Source organism: Macaca mulatta, chromosome 2 (assembly GCF_049350105.2).
Source record: "Macaca mulatta isolate MMU2019108-1 chromosome 2, T2T-MMU8v2.0, whole genome shotgun sequence".
Lineage (NCBI taxonomy): Eukaryota > Metazoa > Chordata > Mammalia > Primates > Cercopithecidae > Macaca > Macaca mulatta.
In genome coordinates, this window is record NC_133407.1 from 103,936,773 (window position 1) to 103,954,280 (window position 17,508).

The 17,508-nt window shown below is 41.7% G+C and overlaps 1 pseudogene; it reads right to left on the minus strand.

The window, feature by feature from the left end:
* Nucleotides 1–239: 239 nt before the first annotated feature.
* LOC106996952 (elongation factor 1-gamma pseudogene) lies at nucleotides 240–1,963 on the minus strand (annotated as a pseudogene).
* Nucleotides 1,964–17,508: the final 15,545 nt, after the last annotated feature.

The following is a 17,508-nucleotide window of genomic DNA, read 5'->3' on the forward strand; positions in this document are numbered from 1 at the left end:
GGTGAGAGCAACAGTGAGTGCACCATGGCATAGCGCAACTAGCACAGTTTTACAGCCAGATATTACCTGGCTTCCAGTTGAAGTCTTACTTCTTACCAGTTGCTGACCTAAGGCAAGTTGTCTAATTCCTTGAGCCTTAGTTTTCTTATCTGGACAATGAAAATAATCACTACCTCACAGAGTTGTTGGCAGATAAAAATCATATATGTGAAGAATATGGTACATAGTAGGTATTTGTAAATGCTAATTAATGTTTGCTGTTGTTCTTTTTTCAGTGTTCAGTTTCATTTAATGACCCCCATCTCCTTGAAGGGCAGGTGCAGGCAGCTAGGCAATGGCAAGAGATGCTTACTTGATGATCTTGCCCTGACCAAAGGCTTGACCCACACTCTTGAAGGCCCCCTCCCAGCAAAAATACTCTTGAACCAGTGCCTGGGTCTCCTTGCTGCCAGGATCCAGTTTTACATCATGTATATGACTTGTAGTCCCACCGCCAATCTGGACCCAGTGAAAAGGGAAGCTTCTGGCCCTAGAAGACCCAGACTCGGAGCTGCTATTGTTGGTTCCAAAGAAGACACGGACAAAAACATTCTTCCTCAGCTTGGCCAGTCCCTGGAATATTCCAGTGATGAGATTGCAACTCATGAAGATCTGGGTGAGTTCTTCAAGGAAGTGATACTCTGAGAACTACAGGAACCACCCATCCTTATCGAACTGCTCCCAAAAATATGGCAGCACCCCAGAGAGTGTGTCCTTCTTAGAGTACCTGCACTGAAATTTATCCAACACAAAGGTACTCTTGGATGGTGAGCAAAGGGGTCCTTGGCCTTGGGCTCAGCAGCCAGCACCTGCTCACGTTCATCCATCTCCTCCTCAGGAGCAGGGGCAGCTGCCTTTTCCTCCTCTTTCTGCTCAGCCTGGGGCTTCTGCTTCCCTTCCTGTGAGCCCTTCCCTTTCCATGTGGTGTCCTGTTTAGGGTGGCTCTCGGCAAACTTTTAAACATCAAACTGGGCCATGTTCTCACACAGATTCACTTACCCCAAACAACCTGGAATTGGGGCTGGTTAATGCAGGTGAGGAACCAGCGGTTGGCATTGGGGAAGGCCTGGTGGAAAGAAGCTTCCAGGACCTGCTTATAGAACTACAACAATATGCAAACAACTGTGATATCAGCCAGTGGCACTTGTTCACCCACCAGAGAAGTCCTCATCTTCAAGTGAGCATGCAGCAGCCCCAGAATTCACCTCACCTCCTTCTTTGCACTCTTGGTGGCCTTTTTGTTATGCTGCATGATGCCCACGGTGAGGAACACCCAGGTACTGGCACTGTATCGCTGTCAGCAAAGCTCACCCACTGCACCACTTGGGCTACTGCCTCTGGAGTACTTCCCTGCAGCTCCTCATGTAGGCAATGGCATTGCTTTCAAACACACAGAATCCATCATCACCCTCAAATGCTGGAAACTTCCTGGCAAGAAATTTGCAGAGAAATTCAGGAGTATTGTTGGTTTGGCCAAAGTGGGGTAGGGTGGTGCGGAGAGCACGTGGACCTGAGCCCCGCTGTACTGAACAGCAATGGACACCTTGAAAGCCCTCACATTTTCAGGACATGAGTACAGGGTCCCAGCTGCCATGGTGATTCTGCAGAGAAAGGGGGTGTTGCTGTTATTTTTATCAGATGCCTGATTGCAGCTCTCTGAGGAAGGCCAATAGGCAGACTTGCTGTCTCCTATGAGAGAGGCCGTGGGGAAGGCAAGAGGAAAAGGCACTGTGGCCAGGTGAGTCACACCATAGTGGTAGGGTGGGGCTGAGAGTTGAATTCCTGGCCCCTGGTCCATAGCTGTGTCTAATTAAAAGGAGCCAGATTGTTGATAAGCCATTGCCTAAATGATTAAAAAACAAAAACAAAAACAAAACAGACTAGCTCTGGGGACAGGTGCATGTTTTGCCCTCTGACCCTAGGCCACCTTGCCCAGAGAGGAGGCCGAGCACCGGGCAGCCTTGTTTATCTGGCCTCTTCTCATCTGGGTTGTGGGTTTATCTGGAGGGAGTCCCAAACTGGTGACTTATGTTTCTCCCCCAGGCACTTCAGGACAGAGAGCTGCATCCATTGGGATGGAACATCCCTATCTAGAGTGACTTCTCTGGCCTTCTTAGAACACATTGCCCTTAGACTATTCAAGTGTGTGTTTGTGTGTGGGACCAGGACAGGGTGGTACAGAACTCTAATTCAGATTAATAGGAGATCTAAAAGGTGAAAAACTCCATAAGGAATATGAATCAGAAGCAAGAATCACTTCACAAGGAGACTCCCTTTCCCCTTTCTCTTTCCCTCATTCTCTCCACTGTTTTGATAAACTTGATGCTCACCCCAGCTGTGGCATCATGGTAAAGCTTTGACTTTTTCATATTATCAGTCTTCCCCATAAAGTGGAGTTATTCTGAAGAACTGAGCTACCCAATGTGAGCTAGTATGGACTAGTGGCAAAGTCAGTGGATTTGGGTACAGATGGCCTGAGTTTGTGTCCTGGTCCTGAAACGCTGGGGATGTGTGACCTGGAGTAAGCACCTGCTTTGAGCCTAAGCTTTCTTATATATGTAAATGATCTTGGTTTGCTCACGTTTTCTATGTGCCTTACTTTTTTTTGCAATACTTGTGCTCTGATTGAAACTGGAACTGTGACATGTTTTGAGAGTGAATAAATACTGAATATCAATGTTGAAATATTTGGTGATTATAATCATGCCTTGGAGGCCGGGCGCGGTGGCTCAAGCCTGTAATCCTAGCACTTTGGGAGGCCGAGACGGGCGGATCACGAGGTCAGGAGATCGAGACCATCCTGGCTAACCTGGTGAAACCCCGTCTCTACTAAAAAATACAAAAAAATAGCCGGGTGAGGTGGCAGGCACCTGTAGTCCCAGCTACTCGGGAGGCTGAGGCAGGAGAATGGCGTAAACCCGGGAGGCAGAGCTTGCAGTGAGCTGAGATCCGGCCACTGCACTCCAGCCTGGGCGACAGAGCGAGACTCCCTCTCAAAAAAAAAAAAAAAAAAAAAAAAAAATTCATGCCTTGGAATGTTCTGGGTCATGTTGTTACTGAGCAATGGGCTTGCTATCCATGTGCATAGAAGCCAATACTATGGGATCAGCTTTTGAGAGAGGAAAAAGCTTTATTCAAGTCAACCAGCAAGGAGACAGGAGGCAACGTTCAACTCTGTCTCCCTGAGCTGCAGTCTAGGGACAGATTTTAAAAGCAAAGAGTAGCAATGAGAGAGATAGGCAAATGCAATGAAGCATGATCTAAATTGGTTTATGCAAAGACGTGATGCTGAGTCCTTGGCTTTTAGGTCTCTACTGTGACAAAACAGAGCACCCCGTGATTCTTAATTTGGTTCCTGTTTCTCAATCCAAGCACTTAGATTCCACCTGTGGTTGACTTTGTTATTCTGGCTGGCTCTGGGATCACAAATTGGGCATGCTGGTTCATCTGGGTAAGCTCAGGTTATGTGACCTGCAACCTGGGAGTCCACTGCACTGAGAAACAGCTCTTCATTTTGTTACCGACAAAGTTAAAGCACATTGAAGTGGTTCTGTGGTTACAATGTCAGGATGTCAGAGAAAAGGCCAAAAATGTTCTGAGGTACTGTGTGGGGAAGATCCAGAAGAACTGCCGATTTTATATAAGGAAAGACAAATCAATGTCTCTTATTTTTAATGTCAAGAATCAGAGCACTGAAATAATAAAAATCTCACACAATATGGACTATGGAGCATGACAATGGGTTATTCTTGGCAATCCTAGAAATAACAATGGGACCCAAACTCTGCTTTCCTATATTTGTCCTGCTTAAAAAGAACAACATTGGGGGCCATTGATGGCCAGGTGCCTAGGATCAGTCTTCTTAGTGCCTAGGATCAGTCTGCTTAGAGCTAGAGTTTCATCCAACAAAGCCACTGTTCCTGCTAGCGATGTCCTGAGACTGGAGAGTTTGTTGTTTGAGAGATTCTACATTGGGTGGGGACATGAGGGGAATGAGAGAGTTTCACGTCGTTCACTGTTTGACTGTCTTCTCATAATCTGCTTCTGCTTTAAGAGCCTGGGAGATGGGCTATTAATAGAGAAGGGAGGGTACTATATATAAACTTTGATGGACTTGGGTTGAATATATGGTAAAATGTGCTTACTGGAAGGTGAGGACTGTAGGAACTCTGAGTTTAGCAAAAGGCAGTGACTGGAAGGAACCCCAGTGTCTTAATAGATTTCGGTATAATGAAGCTAAACGAAGAAAGAGAGAAAGCAGAGGTTTTTGGATTTTAGGTGGCTTGCCAAAAGCCTTCTTCAAAAAAGCTTTGGTTTGAAGCTTTTTTGAAGCTTGTGGTTAGTGCTGGGTCTTCTGACTCCGTGCAAGGTGCCATAGCACTCCTACCCATAGCTCCTAATCCAGGGGTCTTTCGGAACATCTGTCAAAAGGAGTGCAAGATAAGCATAATAAAAATGCTTTGTAAACAATGATCTTCATGAAACTTTAATCTTGTGTAACCATTGTTAACAATACGTTGATCTTCAATGGAGTGCTTTTATTAATTACAAATGAGGTATAGAGAAATCTCTCCCTAATATTTTGCTGCAAGTCTTTGTTGCTGTTCCAAGAAGAAAATTCTCCTAGGAATGTACCTTTGTGGAATCATTTCTGGATGATGCTATTTTCTTCTAAGTGTTTACTGGTGAATCCCTGGAGCAATATTATCCCCAAGATACATTAGTTTGAATAATATCTGACCTCTTATTCCTTTTTTAAAAAGGTAGTTTGCTTGCCATATGTTGTATGTGACAATTTATCATCTTTAAAGGAGTTAGAAAAAGAGATTTCTGTTCTGGTAAAATGGGAGATTAAAAAATCAGAAACCCTTCTATTACCACAGAACTAAAATGATAGATGAAATGTAAGAGACATAATTTTAAATGCATGGATGGCCCTGTAAAAAGATGAAGAAAGTTTTCAGAGACCAGGGATGAAGTGAGAGTGGGAATGAATAAGTGCTGATGTTACTGGCTGTCCAGAGGCATCTGTAGCCACAGACATGGAGGCAGACAAGGCATCAAGCCTGGGGAGAGTTGGCGTGGTATGTTTTCTCCACTCCATATGAAGATATGACACACAAAGGGCTATACTCTTAGTAAAAAGTAAGCCAAGAAAATCTCTCCTGCAGAGGCAAAATGCAAGAACACTTGTCTGTTTCAGCCTAACGTTGATTCTGGGAGAAGGGGAAAATATATCCTCTGTGAATCTGTGGACATGGGTTGGTCCTCAGGTGGGGTTGGTGCCTAAATGCCTTTTGCAAACTTTGAGAGTAAACAAGCTATAATTTTGATGAATTGGAAACGAGGCCCCAAAAGAGAAGACACACACACACATAATTATGCACACAGGAGAAAAGGGATTAATAGCAAGGAAAAAATAAGATGATAGATATAAATCCAAATACATTTGTAATCACAGTAAATGTTAATAGACTAAACTGTTTAAAAGACATAGATTACCAGACTAGAGAAAAAACCCCAATATATACTATTACAAAGAAAAAGAAGAGGACAGCAGAAGTTTGAAAATAAATAATAGTAAAAGCTATAACAGGCAAATAGTTACAAAAGAAAACTGATTTAATAACACTAATGTCAAACAAAATACGCTGTGATCAAGAAAGTATTTCTAGAGATTGAGAGTTCTTATATAATAATAAAGGTTTTAGTTCACTAGGAGGGCATATTTCTAATCCATTTATAGTTAATAATATAGCTCGGAGGTATATAAAACAAAAATGAACAGAACTGTAAAATCCCCAGCATAGTAGGATATTTTAACATATTTCTCTGGGCAATAAATAGATCAGAAAAGAAAATATGCAAGAATAAGGAAAACTTGAACAACATGGTTACTCATTCACTCATTCAATATTTCATTGAATGCCTATAATGTGAGGCAGTGTGCGAGACACTAAGAAACAACAGTGAAAAATGGGTTCCCTTGGAGAAGTACTTACACCAGGAGATGTACTCAACAATGTCCATAGTGGTATTGTTTAATAGCAAAAAGTCTGGAAACAATACAAACAACCATTACAGAATAGTATATTCACATGCTGGAATACTATACAGCAGAGAAAACAATGCTATGCATTTTAATGGAGAGTACGATCAGAAATATAACATTGAATAGAAAAGCCAATTGCTGGAGAATTAATACACCATAATATTATTTTTACAAAATTCAAAGGAATGCAAAACTAAGTCAAATGACTTAGAAATTTGTACATCTGTTGCAGAACTATGAAGAAAAGGAAAGAAATGCTAAACATAAAGTTTAAGAAAGTGGATCCCTCTGTGGAAAGATGATGTCTGCCATCAGGGGCACTAGAGAATTGCAAAGGAAGCTCCCTGTTGTTCATGTTTTATTTTTCAAGTTGGCACCAAGGAGATTTATGGTGTTTATTTCATTATAATGCATATACTTTACATATATATTATATATTTTAATACATGTAAAATATTCCATAATAAAAATGTGGTAGTGTCCCTATCCCTAAGGGACTTAAAATTATCCAAGGCAGGTAGAGAAGAGATAAATGAAAAAAATATAAATGATAAGAGACTAGGACACCCAAAGGTCATTCAACCCAGGGTGATTTTAGAGATAGAATGGGACCAGATGTCTGCACAGGGACTGGGGAATACAAAGGTGAGCTAAAAAGAGACCTGGTCTCTAACGTTTGGAAGCTTGTCCAAAGGTGAATCAAGGGATTTCTTTCTTCAAGAAGTTCTTATGTCCTGTGACAGCAGAAGGCATCTAATTTATGCATATGAATATAAACTCTGTGTGTGTTTTGGTTATTGCTGTAACAGGTCATGTCAAAACTTAATGACATAAGGCAACAATCTTTTTATTATGCTCACAATTCTGTGTGTCAGGAATTTGGGCAGGTTATGGCAGAGATGGCTTGTCCCTGCTCTAAGTTGTATAAGGTCTTAGCTGGAGTAGCTCAAATGGATGGAGATGGCTGGGAAAACTTGACTGGGGCCATATATCTAGAACCCTTCGTTCTATCAGCTGAGTTCCCTGTTTTTTTTCTCCACATGGCATCAGTTGGGGCAAAAACACCTAAAATGTTTTCACTTACATACTTAACTCCTGGGTTGTAGAACTGAAACAGTCAGGAGTTGGTTAGGCATCTTTCCATGCAGCCTCTCCACATGGTTAAGCTTGGGCTTCCTCACAGCATGGCAGTCTCAGCATAGTCGGATTTCTGACATAGTCCAGGCTTCTCACAGAATGAGTGTTCCCAGAGAACAGGGTTGAAGTTGCAAGGCTTCTTATGCCTAGACTCGGAAGTGGTACAGTGTCTCTTCCACCACATTTTATTGGTTACAGAGTCAGCCTGGATTCAGTGTGTGAGTGAGTGCATGTGCATGCACACGAGTCTGTGTGTGTGTGTGTGTGTGTGTGACTATATAAAGACATAAGTACTGAGAGGCATTATTCACTGGGAACTGACGGGGTATCTTTGGAGGCAGTCTTTTAAAGTGTATGAACATATATCCCTGGATATGGAGAGAGGAGACTAGAGACAACAGCTGTAAATACCATGAAATTGGTCTGCACACAACGTCTGTATACAGGACCCAGAGCTCTGGGATTTGTTGACTTTTCTCTCTAACCCAAGTGACTTTGGACTGTCACTTCCCTCCTTTGATATTACTTTGTTACTGAATGGGAGCTGAGGAGACCTGAACCCCTCCTATTCTCTGAATTTCATTGAAATATATGATCCAGTCATTAATGATTGATTGAGGGTTGAAAAATAATAATATCTAGTTCTATCATTTATTTTTTCATTTATGAGCTGAAATACTTCTCTGAAGAGGCATTTCCTTTGGTCTACGATTTCACTACCTAGTGGAGCAGTTCCTATAGAAAGACGGGGTTACTGATTGATTCTTTCCTTTATTTCCAGGTTTTTAACAGAGGGAGACAATTAGACATTATGTGCCTCTTGATGGAAGAACACACTTCTAAAGTTCTGCCTCGCAAAACCAAACCTGAATCTGATCTTGCCTTTACACACAGCTACCTGATTATAGGAAATACAGAGGACAGAGGGACATTTTGCACTATGCCAAGAGGATGCAAAGACAAAAACAAGAACAAACTGTTAATAGCATGCGGGAAACTTGATGAATCAAACAGTTTCCTTTAATCAACAGAAAGGGGTAAGGGCAGGGGGTGACAGAGGGAAAACCTATAAACAAAGAGACAAATGAAACTAAAAGACATATGAAATAAATTAAAGAACAGGCAAAGTTAAATTATATTGTTTAGGGATTTATCCTGGGCGATAAAACTAAAGAATTGCAAGGAAGCATTTATTATAAAGACACATGCATGCATATGTTCATTGCAGCACTGTTCACAGCAGCAAAGACCTGGACTCAACCTAAATGCCCATCAATGATAGACTGGATAAAGAAAATGTGGTACAAATACACCATGGAATACTATGCAGACTTAAAAAAGAATGAGGTCATTTTCTTTGAAGAGACATGGATGGAGCTGAAGGCTATTATCCTTAGCAAACTAGCACAGGAACAGAAAACCAAATACTGCATGTTCTCACTTATAAGTGGGAGCTAAATGATGAGAACACATGGGCACACAGAGGGGAACAACACACACTGGGACCTACTGGAGAGTGTAAGGTGGGAGAAAAGAGAGAATCAGGAAAAATAACTGATGGGTACAAATCTTAATACCTGGGTGATAAAAATAATCTGTACAACAAACCTGCATGATACAAGTTCATCTATGTAACAAACCTGCACTTGTACCCATTAACTTAAAAGTTAAAACAATGTCAGAGTAGTGGTCTTGTTTGGAGAGTGTGTTTGTGTAGTGACTGAGATGGGGCACAGAGAGGGGCTTCTCATGTAGACTCAAGTTCTAGTTCTGGACATAGGTGTAATCACAAAAGGGTTTGACTTATAGTAATTCATTAAATTATATTTTCGTTTCATGAGTCTTTGTATATTCTTGTTTTATATTAGAAGAAAGAAAGCTTTTAGAAACCAACAGAAGCATACTTGCAATCTGGAAGCCCCTCAACCTCCCTCCATCCCCCCACATACGCATGCTCACCTCCTCTGTTTAGCATTGAGGCAGTGCTAGTCTCTGGGAAAGAATACATCTTTGGAATTCAGAGACCAGGCTTTGAATTCCAGTAGACTACTTATTAGTTCTAGGGTGACCAACCCTTTTAGTTTTTCCGGGGCTGAGGGCATTCTTGGGATGGAAGACTTCCAGTGCTAGACCCAGGAAAATCCCAAGCAAACTGGGACAGTTGGTCACTCTGAGTTACCCCCTAAGCCTCAAATCCCTTACCTGTAAATGGGGACATGAATCCCTACAGTGTTGAATTATGAGGATTAAAGAAAATGAGAGATATGAAACCCCTGAATATACTGTTATAAGACTGTAAAAATTTCAGTTCAATTTTGCTCATCAATTACTAAACACATGTAATAAAACTACCATATGTAACATTCACTAAGTGAGGTAGCCTTCTAAGTCCTTGCTACACAAAGTATGGTCCTTGGATCAGCACACCTGGGATAACCCAGAAGCTTGTAAGAAACATAGTTTTTCACACCCCACCCCAGACCTGCTGAATCAGAATCTGTGCTTTAACAGGATCCTCACATAGTTCGTGTGCATGTTACTGTCTGAGGAGCACTGCTCTCAGCATATGAAGAAACTCATTTAATCCTCAAGACAATTCTTTGGTTCACATTCTGATTCCAGAACCCTCATCCAGTCTTAGAGTTCCAGTACCCAGCGCAAGGCCTGGCTCAAGGTAATGATCCTGAATAAATGTATATTTTATTCTTTTTCCCATCTGGAAGGGTTGGGAGAGGGCTGCCAAGGGCAAGATCATATCTGGGAAGGATTTACATTCCATAGGGTTTAGAGGGACTTGGACCCCTGAGTCCTGGGGCTTTATCTAATTCAAGTTTATGGTGGAACAGAGTGAGAATCTGGATTCCTTACCCCAAAGCTCTGCAGCCATTGCTAGTCCATTAATTTACTCATTTCTTACAGAGGAAGAATTGAGGGAGAATAAGGAAATCACTGGTTTGATGGCCCAACCTTTCCTTTTGATAAATGGGTGTGTATGTGGCTGCAGAAGAGCCAAGAGGACCCTGAATGGGGGAACAGCCTTGAGAGTCAACAGCCAGGGAAGAGCTGGTGCCATTTGTAGATTGGCAAATGGATTGCTCTGGGTGTTTTAGAAAGCTCTTGCTCCACTTCTGGGTTCCTCAGCCCAGAGGGAATGATTGCCCAGAGGGAATCATTAATCAGCCTGATCACCTTAATTAAAACTCCTCAACAATTTCATTGGGGATTTATATCTGTTTGCAAAAAGCTCAATTTTCAGCCATTAGGTGCAATGAGCTAAACTCTGAGTCATAGTGAACTCTAGATTCCATCAATACCTCCAGGGCCGAGCAATGCACGGAAGACTTTGAAGGTTTTACGTACGTAGAATAATTATTACTACCAACCACCATTACCACCACTACCACTACTACCACCATTACTAAATAACAGCAGCTACTGCTACTATACACCAGGTACTATACAAAGTTTTTAAAATTCATTATTTTATTTCATCTTTACAGTCATCCTATGAAGTAAGAATTATTATCCCTGTTTCACAAATGAAGCAACTGAAATTTCGAAAGATTAAGTAACATGCCCCCTGGTAGCAGAGCTAGTGAATGTCACAGCTGGGATTTGAATACCGTTTGAGTCCATGTCCTTAACCACTGCCTCCCAAGATGCCAAGGTTTTATTATGCTTCTCTCACTTTTGGGACCTCATGACATTCCCATGAAGATCTTTCTCAACCCTTTCATTGGTAAAGGGATTGTATGTGTTGAAATTTTTTTTTGCAACAAATATCTGAGTACGTGTCTCTATCTGGCTTAAACTATCAAGACATGTATCACCCTACATTGTTGAATAACGGTCCAGAGTAAGGTAGGCATCAGAGGGTGTATCATCACAGTGGCTCTGGAGCTGTGCCTCTGTGATCACTCTGGCTGGATTTCTGCCTGTGTGGAGGCTTCATTCTGAGATGGGCTTCTCTCATGGTGCCAGTGTGGCTGTAGCCACCCTGGGCTTTGCTTCCATATGCCAGAGGAAAAGAAAGGTGTGATTACTAGGAGTGTTTTTTTTTACAGTGAGAAAATTTCCCTGCCTGAAACCTTCTGAAACCCACACTCATGTCTTAAAGGCCTGAATTTGGTCATCTGCACATCCCTGAACTAATTCCTTGGATCGAGGAAATGGCATGAGCTGGAAAAGGCATGAAAAATTAAACATATACTTTTGTTATAGGTAGACATAGGATTAAGCTGGTTGGGTTAAAAATAGTAAGAGCAAAGTCCCCACCCTCAACCCCTAGATTGGAGTAAATTTTCCCCCAAACTTCTTGGAAACTGCATAGTAGATTCAGGATGAAAAAGATGTTGGGAATACAATCAAAATCTCTCATTACTCCTTCCTCCTCCTCCTGGGTCCTATTTTCTTGGGGGCTACTAAGCAACTAACTAGAGCTATGTAGATGGCCTTGGTGTGCTACATTATAGTGGGTGGGGTAGACCTGTGACTTGCTGTTCTCTCATAACATGGAAATTCTGTGGTCTTAACTTGAACTGGAACCATTGATAGACTCTTGACACTGTAGCAGTGGACGAGTTATCTTCAGAAAAAAGTGCTTCTGACGTCCCTCATTCCACAAATGTTTCCGGGTGGTTAAAACAAACTTAGCAGTCTTGTAGGAAGAACATTAAACTAGGGTTCAGAAGAATAAACAAAATAATTCCTGTAAAGGACCTTGCCAGAGCCTGACATATAGTAGGTGCTGGCATATAGGAGGTGCTGAGTAGGTTGGCCATGTGCAACATCATTACATCCATATCGATCTGTTTACCAGCTCACGGTCTTGGGCAGGTCACTGAAATTCTTGGAGTTTCAATTTTCATATTAAAGAGTTTGGTTGCTCTTACCCATAAAATGGAAACAGTGCCGTCTTGCGGCACCTTGGGTGGGTTATTTTGTGGTTCAGATGAATAAAGGTGGTGGATGTGTTTGTAAACAGTAATGTAATCCTCAAAAGAGAGTAGCAGCAGGTTGCTTTGTCAATGCTTTATTTGGAGGAATGAATTAATATTTTCAATGAATGTTATTATTTACTATTAACTCAAATGTTATTATTACTCTGTGTTGGAGATGCAATGTTGAATAAGATCCATTCTTGGCCAGCAAGGAGCTCATAGTCTAGCTAAGGACACTGAGAAGTGACCAAGAAGTCATCCCAGGGCTCTCTGGGAGCCTAAGGAGGACCACAAACTTAGTATGAGCAGGATCAAGAAAGGTCTTTCTGAGACATGACACTTGAGTCTGAGGGTGAACTGGAGTTAATGAGGAGGAGGTGGTTGGAGGCAGTGGAAACAGTCAGCGAGAAGATAAGTGTGACACAGTTGGATCACTCCAGCCTGCCTGGAGCACAGCAGTGGGGGCATGGAGAGGGCAGGGAGAGGCTGGCAGTGGCAGATCACACAGGGCCTTGTATGCCACGCTAAGAATTTGGAATTCACCCAGAGGGGAAGCCCTTTGTGGGTCATTAACACCCACAATCACTGTAGCTGTTTTGTGGAAAATAGGTTGGAGAGGAAAGCACTAGAGCAAAGAGACCAAGCAAGAAGCTATTGCAGGAATTCAGGAAGTACTGAAGAAGGGAAAAAGAAATGGACATATCTGGGCCAGGTGCGGTGGCTCAAGCCTGTAATCCCAGCACTTTGGGAGGCCGAGATGGGTAGATCACGAGGTCAGGAGATCGAGACCATCCTGGCTAACACGGTGAAACCCCGTCTCTACTAAAAAAATACAAAAAATTAGCCGGGAGAGGTGGCGGACACCTGTAGTCCCAGCTACTCGGGAGGCTGAGGCAGGAGAATGGCGTAAACCCGGGAGGCGGAACTTGCAGTAAGCTGAGATCTGGCCACTGCACTCCAGCCTGGGCGACAGAGCAAGACCCCGTCTCAAAAAAAAAAAAAAAAAAAAAAAGAAATGGACATATCTGGATGATAGTTAAGAAGTCAAATCAACAAGATTTAGGGATTGATTAGATGGAAGGGTGACAGACAAAGATTTTAGGGTCTCTGACTTGGATGAATTGTTGAGGCCATTCAGAAAGATGGAGAAAGTAGGAGGAATAGCCAACTAAAGGAAGCTGTACACTTTACAGGTGTCTAATGGTTCTGTGCCACTCTGGAAAACCTCCCAAGGATGGCTGTAATGAACATCTGGATCTGGGGTTGAAGCATCACTGCTGGGCAGAGTCTCTGTGCTCTTCTTCATGTCCTCAGTGAAGATGCCTTGGCAAGCAGACCACAGCAGTGGCTCACATGTGTGCCGTGTGGATGAGTCTATACATGCTGATAATTGGTATTCTGTCAAACAAGACAGGCAGTAGGAGGACTTTTGTCTGTGTTTTTGTGGCATTTGCTTGGTTTGTCTCAGACAGATTTAAATGTCTCTTTGTAGCTTGCAGATGTAGCTGCATGAGAATACATTCCTTTTTCTTGTCCAAATATTAATAAAAATATTTTGCATAGAGCTGTGGGTGCCTTTCTGGAAAGTCTAAGGGCTTTGAACGGCTCTGGCTGCGAAAGAATTGATCCCTGCAGGGAAGGAAGCCGTGTCTCTGTGTTGCACACCCGAGTTCCTCAGCTGAGGATTCAGAGCTGCTGGTGGTAAAGGGAATAGGACTCTCACTATTTTTTCAGAGGTGTTAGCATCTTCTGAGATGGCTCAGTTGCTGTTTCAGTACTGGGAGCCAATATGTCTGACTCTCTCCCGAGCTAAGCCTGGAAAGAAGACCAAATTCAATCCGCCCGAGTGGAGCTGAGCTTAATCACAGGAAGCATGGTTTTCTCCCACATTCCAGGCCACTCCCTACTTCTCATTTTGGACAAAGGAGCCCTGGGTGGAGAAGTGGAAAGAAATGAAGGTGTGGTACAGGTGCCAGGCTAACCACGTATTTCTGTTTGCCCTTTAATTTCCAAGATAGCCCTGTGAAGGAGACCATCTCATTCAACTTAGAGATGAGAAACAAAGCCAAGAGAAGCTCACTTTACCCAAGACCACACAGTGGCACTTTTTAATATCATTGTGAATATATTATTTCATCTAAAAATGAACTCATTCTAAGTGAAAAAAAAAAAAAGGGGGACGGCTGGGGTGAAGTCACGGCTCTGGTCCTAGAGCCGTGCACCTTTCTCAAGATGCACCTTTCTCAATAGGATACAAAGAAGACAGAAGAGAAGATCCACAGGGAATCTGGGTGACAATCATGGTTCCTTGTGTAAAATGAATATGACAACCCAAATGCCTAATGAATCAGCAAGGTTTTGCTGAACTAATGGAAACCGTGAAAACTGAGGACAGAGTCAAGGTCCAAAATGGCCTCAAGTGGTTGATAAAAGGCCAATTCTAACAAGATGATATGGAATGAGTGCCATATGTTAGATTCTTGAAAGTAGCACTAATTAGACCTGCCCGAGCATTGTTACAGGTGCTTTATACAGAGAATCTCATTTAATGAGCACGATTACGCTCAGAGGTAGACAGTGTCATCCCATTTTACAGAAAGGGAGCTACCATGTAGAGAGGCTAAGTAATTGGTCAAGGTCATGATGCTAAGTAAATGGTGGATCCAGATCTGGCTCAGGATGAGGCAGTCTCATATGGAGGCCCTTCCTCTGGACTGCTATGCATTTTCAGCTTCTGATAGCAGCTAGCTCAAACCCTACTGAGTGAAGCATTAGTTGTGTTTCCATTAATGTCAAGGGAAGAAATAAGGATGCTCTCCATTGCTGCTATTTAATAACTTAAAAAATTGAGTAAATAGAGCAAAGGAATGAGCAGAATTAGGGCTGGGCTAATCATTACTCACGGATGATATTATCATCAACTTAATAAAAACAAAATAAGAGATTAAACTAAAAAACTGTTTATAGCAATATAAGATTGCAGTATGAGGGTGATATTTAAATATAGCAAAATCAATGATTTTTCCATGTCAGCAATAGTCACTTGTAAATCTTACTTTAAAAATCCCACTGAAAATAGGAATATAAATATAAAGGCCTTCGGGATAAACTCATCAAGAAATATATAGAAACAATATATAAGCTTTAGATAACAAAAATTCTACTGAGAGACATAAAAGAAAACATAAATAATTTAAGGGCCATACCAATTTGAGAGTGGGAAGACCCAGTTCTTATGTGTATCAGTAGTTTCATATTAATTGTTGAGTTACAATTCTGTTAACTGTATGTCAACATATTTTTAAAATCAAGAGAATACATATTCATAGGATGACAATAATCCTCAAATTAATTATTTGGTGCATTTCTTTTAACAATTGTATATTTTTAATATGGGTTTTAAAAATTGAGGTAATACATGTGTTTGATTAAAAAAATCAAATTATACAAAAAGACTTATAAAGAGAAACAATTCTTTCTTGCTTCATCCTTCCCATGGTGAGCCCCATTCTTCTGAGACAGACTGTTTTTTTCTTTTGAGATAGAGTTTCTGTCTCCCAGGCTGGAGTGCTGTGGCGCAATCACAGCCACCGCAGCCTTGACTTTCTGGAGGCTGTGTTGTACACTGCCTCAGCACCCCCTCCACTGAGTAGCTGGGACCACAGGCACATGCCCCCATGCCCAGCTAAATTTTGTATTTTTTGTAGAGACAGGGTTTTGCTGTGTTGGTCAGGTTGGTCTCGAACTCCTGGGCTCAAGCGATCTGCTTGCCTAGGCCTCCCTAAGCACTGGGATCACAGGCATGAGCCACCATGCCTGGCTCAGAGACAGTCTTTATTAACACTTTTAGCTATGTCTTTTGAGCATAACCTCCATATCTTTAAAATACATTTTGCCACAATTTATAGATTGATCAATTTTAGACATTAATTACTGACTTCTTCCTATGACAGATGAAGATTTAATTCTCTTCCACCACCTCTGCATCTCTCCTTAATAGCTCAATATAATAATATCATTCTTCCCTTTTTCTATTGGTTACATTTTTTAGTTTTAGTGATTTGTTTATGGTTTTTTTTCTTATGAGGTCAATAAGAACATCTTCTGGCTCCTCATCTTGTAAGATGAAGGTGCTATCAGCCCTACAATCTCCTACCCCTTTCCGCTCTCATTATCTGCACTGAGATGTCTACGTTAAGGTGGAGGATGTTTTTATTGTGTTTTTTGACCCTAAAGTCTTTTTGTTTGTTCTCGTTCAACTTTAAAAGTTGACAATTAGTAAATAGGGATTACACGGCTGTGACTACGGAATCATACTTCACTGTGAGGACAGTGCTTTTGCTGAACGGTTTTTTTTTTGTTGTTTGTTTGTTTTTTGTTTTCTTCCTGGAGTTAAAAAAAAGACTTTTTCTTCTGTTTGTTTTTTTTTTCATTGTTTGCCTTTATTGTCTTTTTAAGTCTAAATTGTCATGAAAATGACACAAATCTCTCCGACTCCAGCCCCCAGTCTGCCTTCCGTCTCCTGTTTGGGCTGATTGCTCATCTTCCCAAGACTTCCCTCCACACTTGCTGATGCCTGCCTCTCCTGGTCCCCACAGGCTGCCTCTACGCCCTTATTTTGTTGGGCCTTATATCCTCATGACTTTCTAAGAAAAGACAGATGGGAAATAATTTTTCTCACTTTCACATAACTAAAATTGACTTTATTCCACTCTAATACCGAATGGCTTTAACTTTCGTTGATGATCCTTGCCTGAATCCTTTACTTCATTTAGGGCTGCAAACGGGTGATTTTCTAATTCCTTGGTTCCTTGCATATTTATTAACTGGCATTCTTCTGTAAAGATGATTTTTTCATCATCAGTGAGGTATGAACTATTACTCTTAAAAAGTGGGGAATTGCTTAATCCTTTTTTTTTTTTCTTCTAATTTTCTGGGTAAGGAGCTCATGAAAGTGTCACAGGCCATTTTTTTTTTTTTTTTTTTTTTTTAATGTCTAGTGAAGGTATGTGTGAAACAGAAAGCAAAAGTTGGGTTGCCCTCCTGTCGGGCTGACACATAAGCAATCCTCTGTGATGGATGGATTTCTTCCTAGTTTGAAATCAAAAGGACAGGGAAGGTTGGAGGGTGCTGCACCAAATTCAAATCCTAAACCCATGCTCAACACAGGTGGAGGAAGAGGATAGACCTTACCTACTGGGAAGGCTTCCTGGCCAGCCTCTCTTGGCAGGAGAGGCAATGCACAGCAAATATCCTGGGCACAAACTCTACCCATTGTAATTCTGGTGTTTTAAATTTTCATGCCCCAGATGTTTTTAGAATAATTGCTGTGCCTAGTGA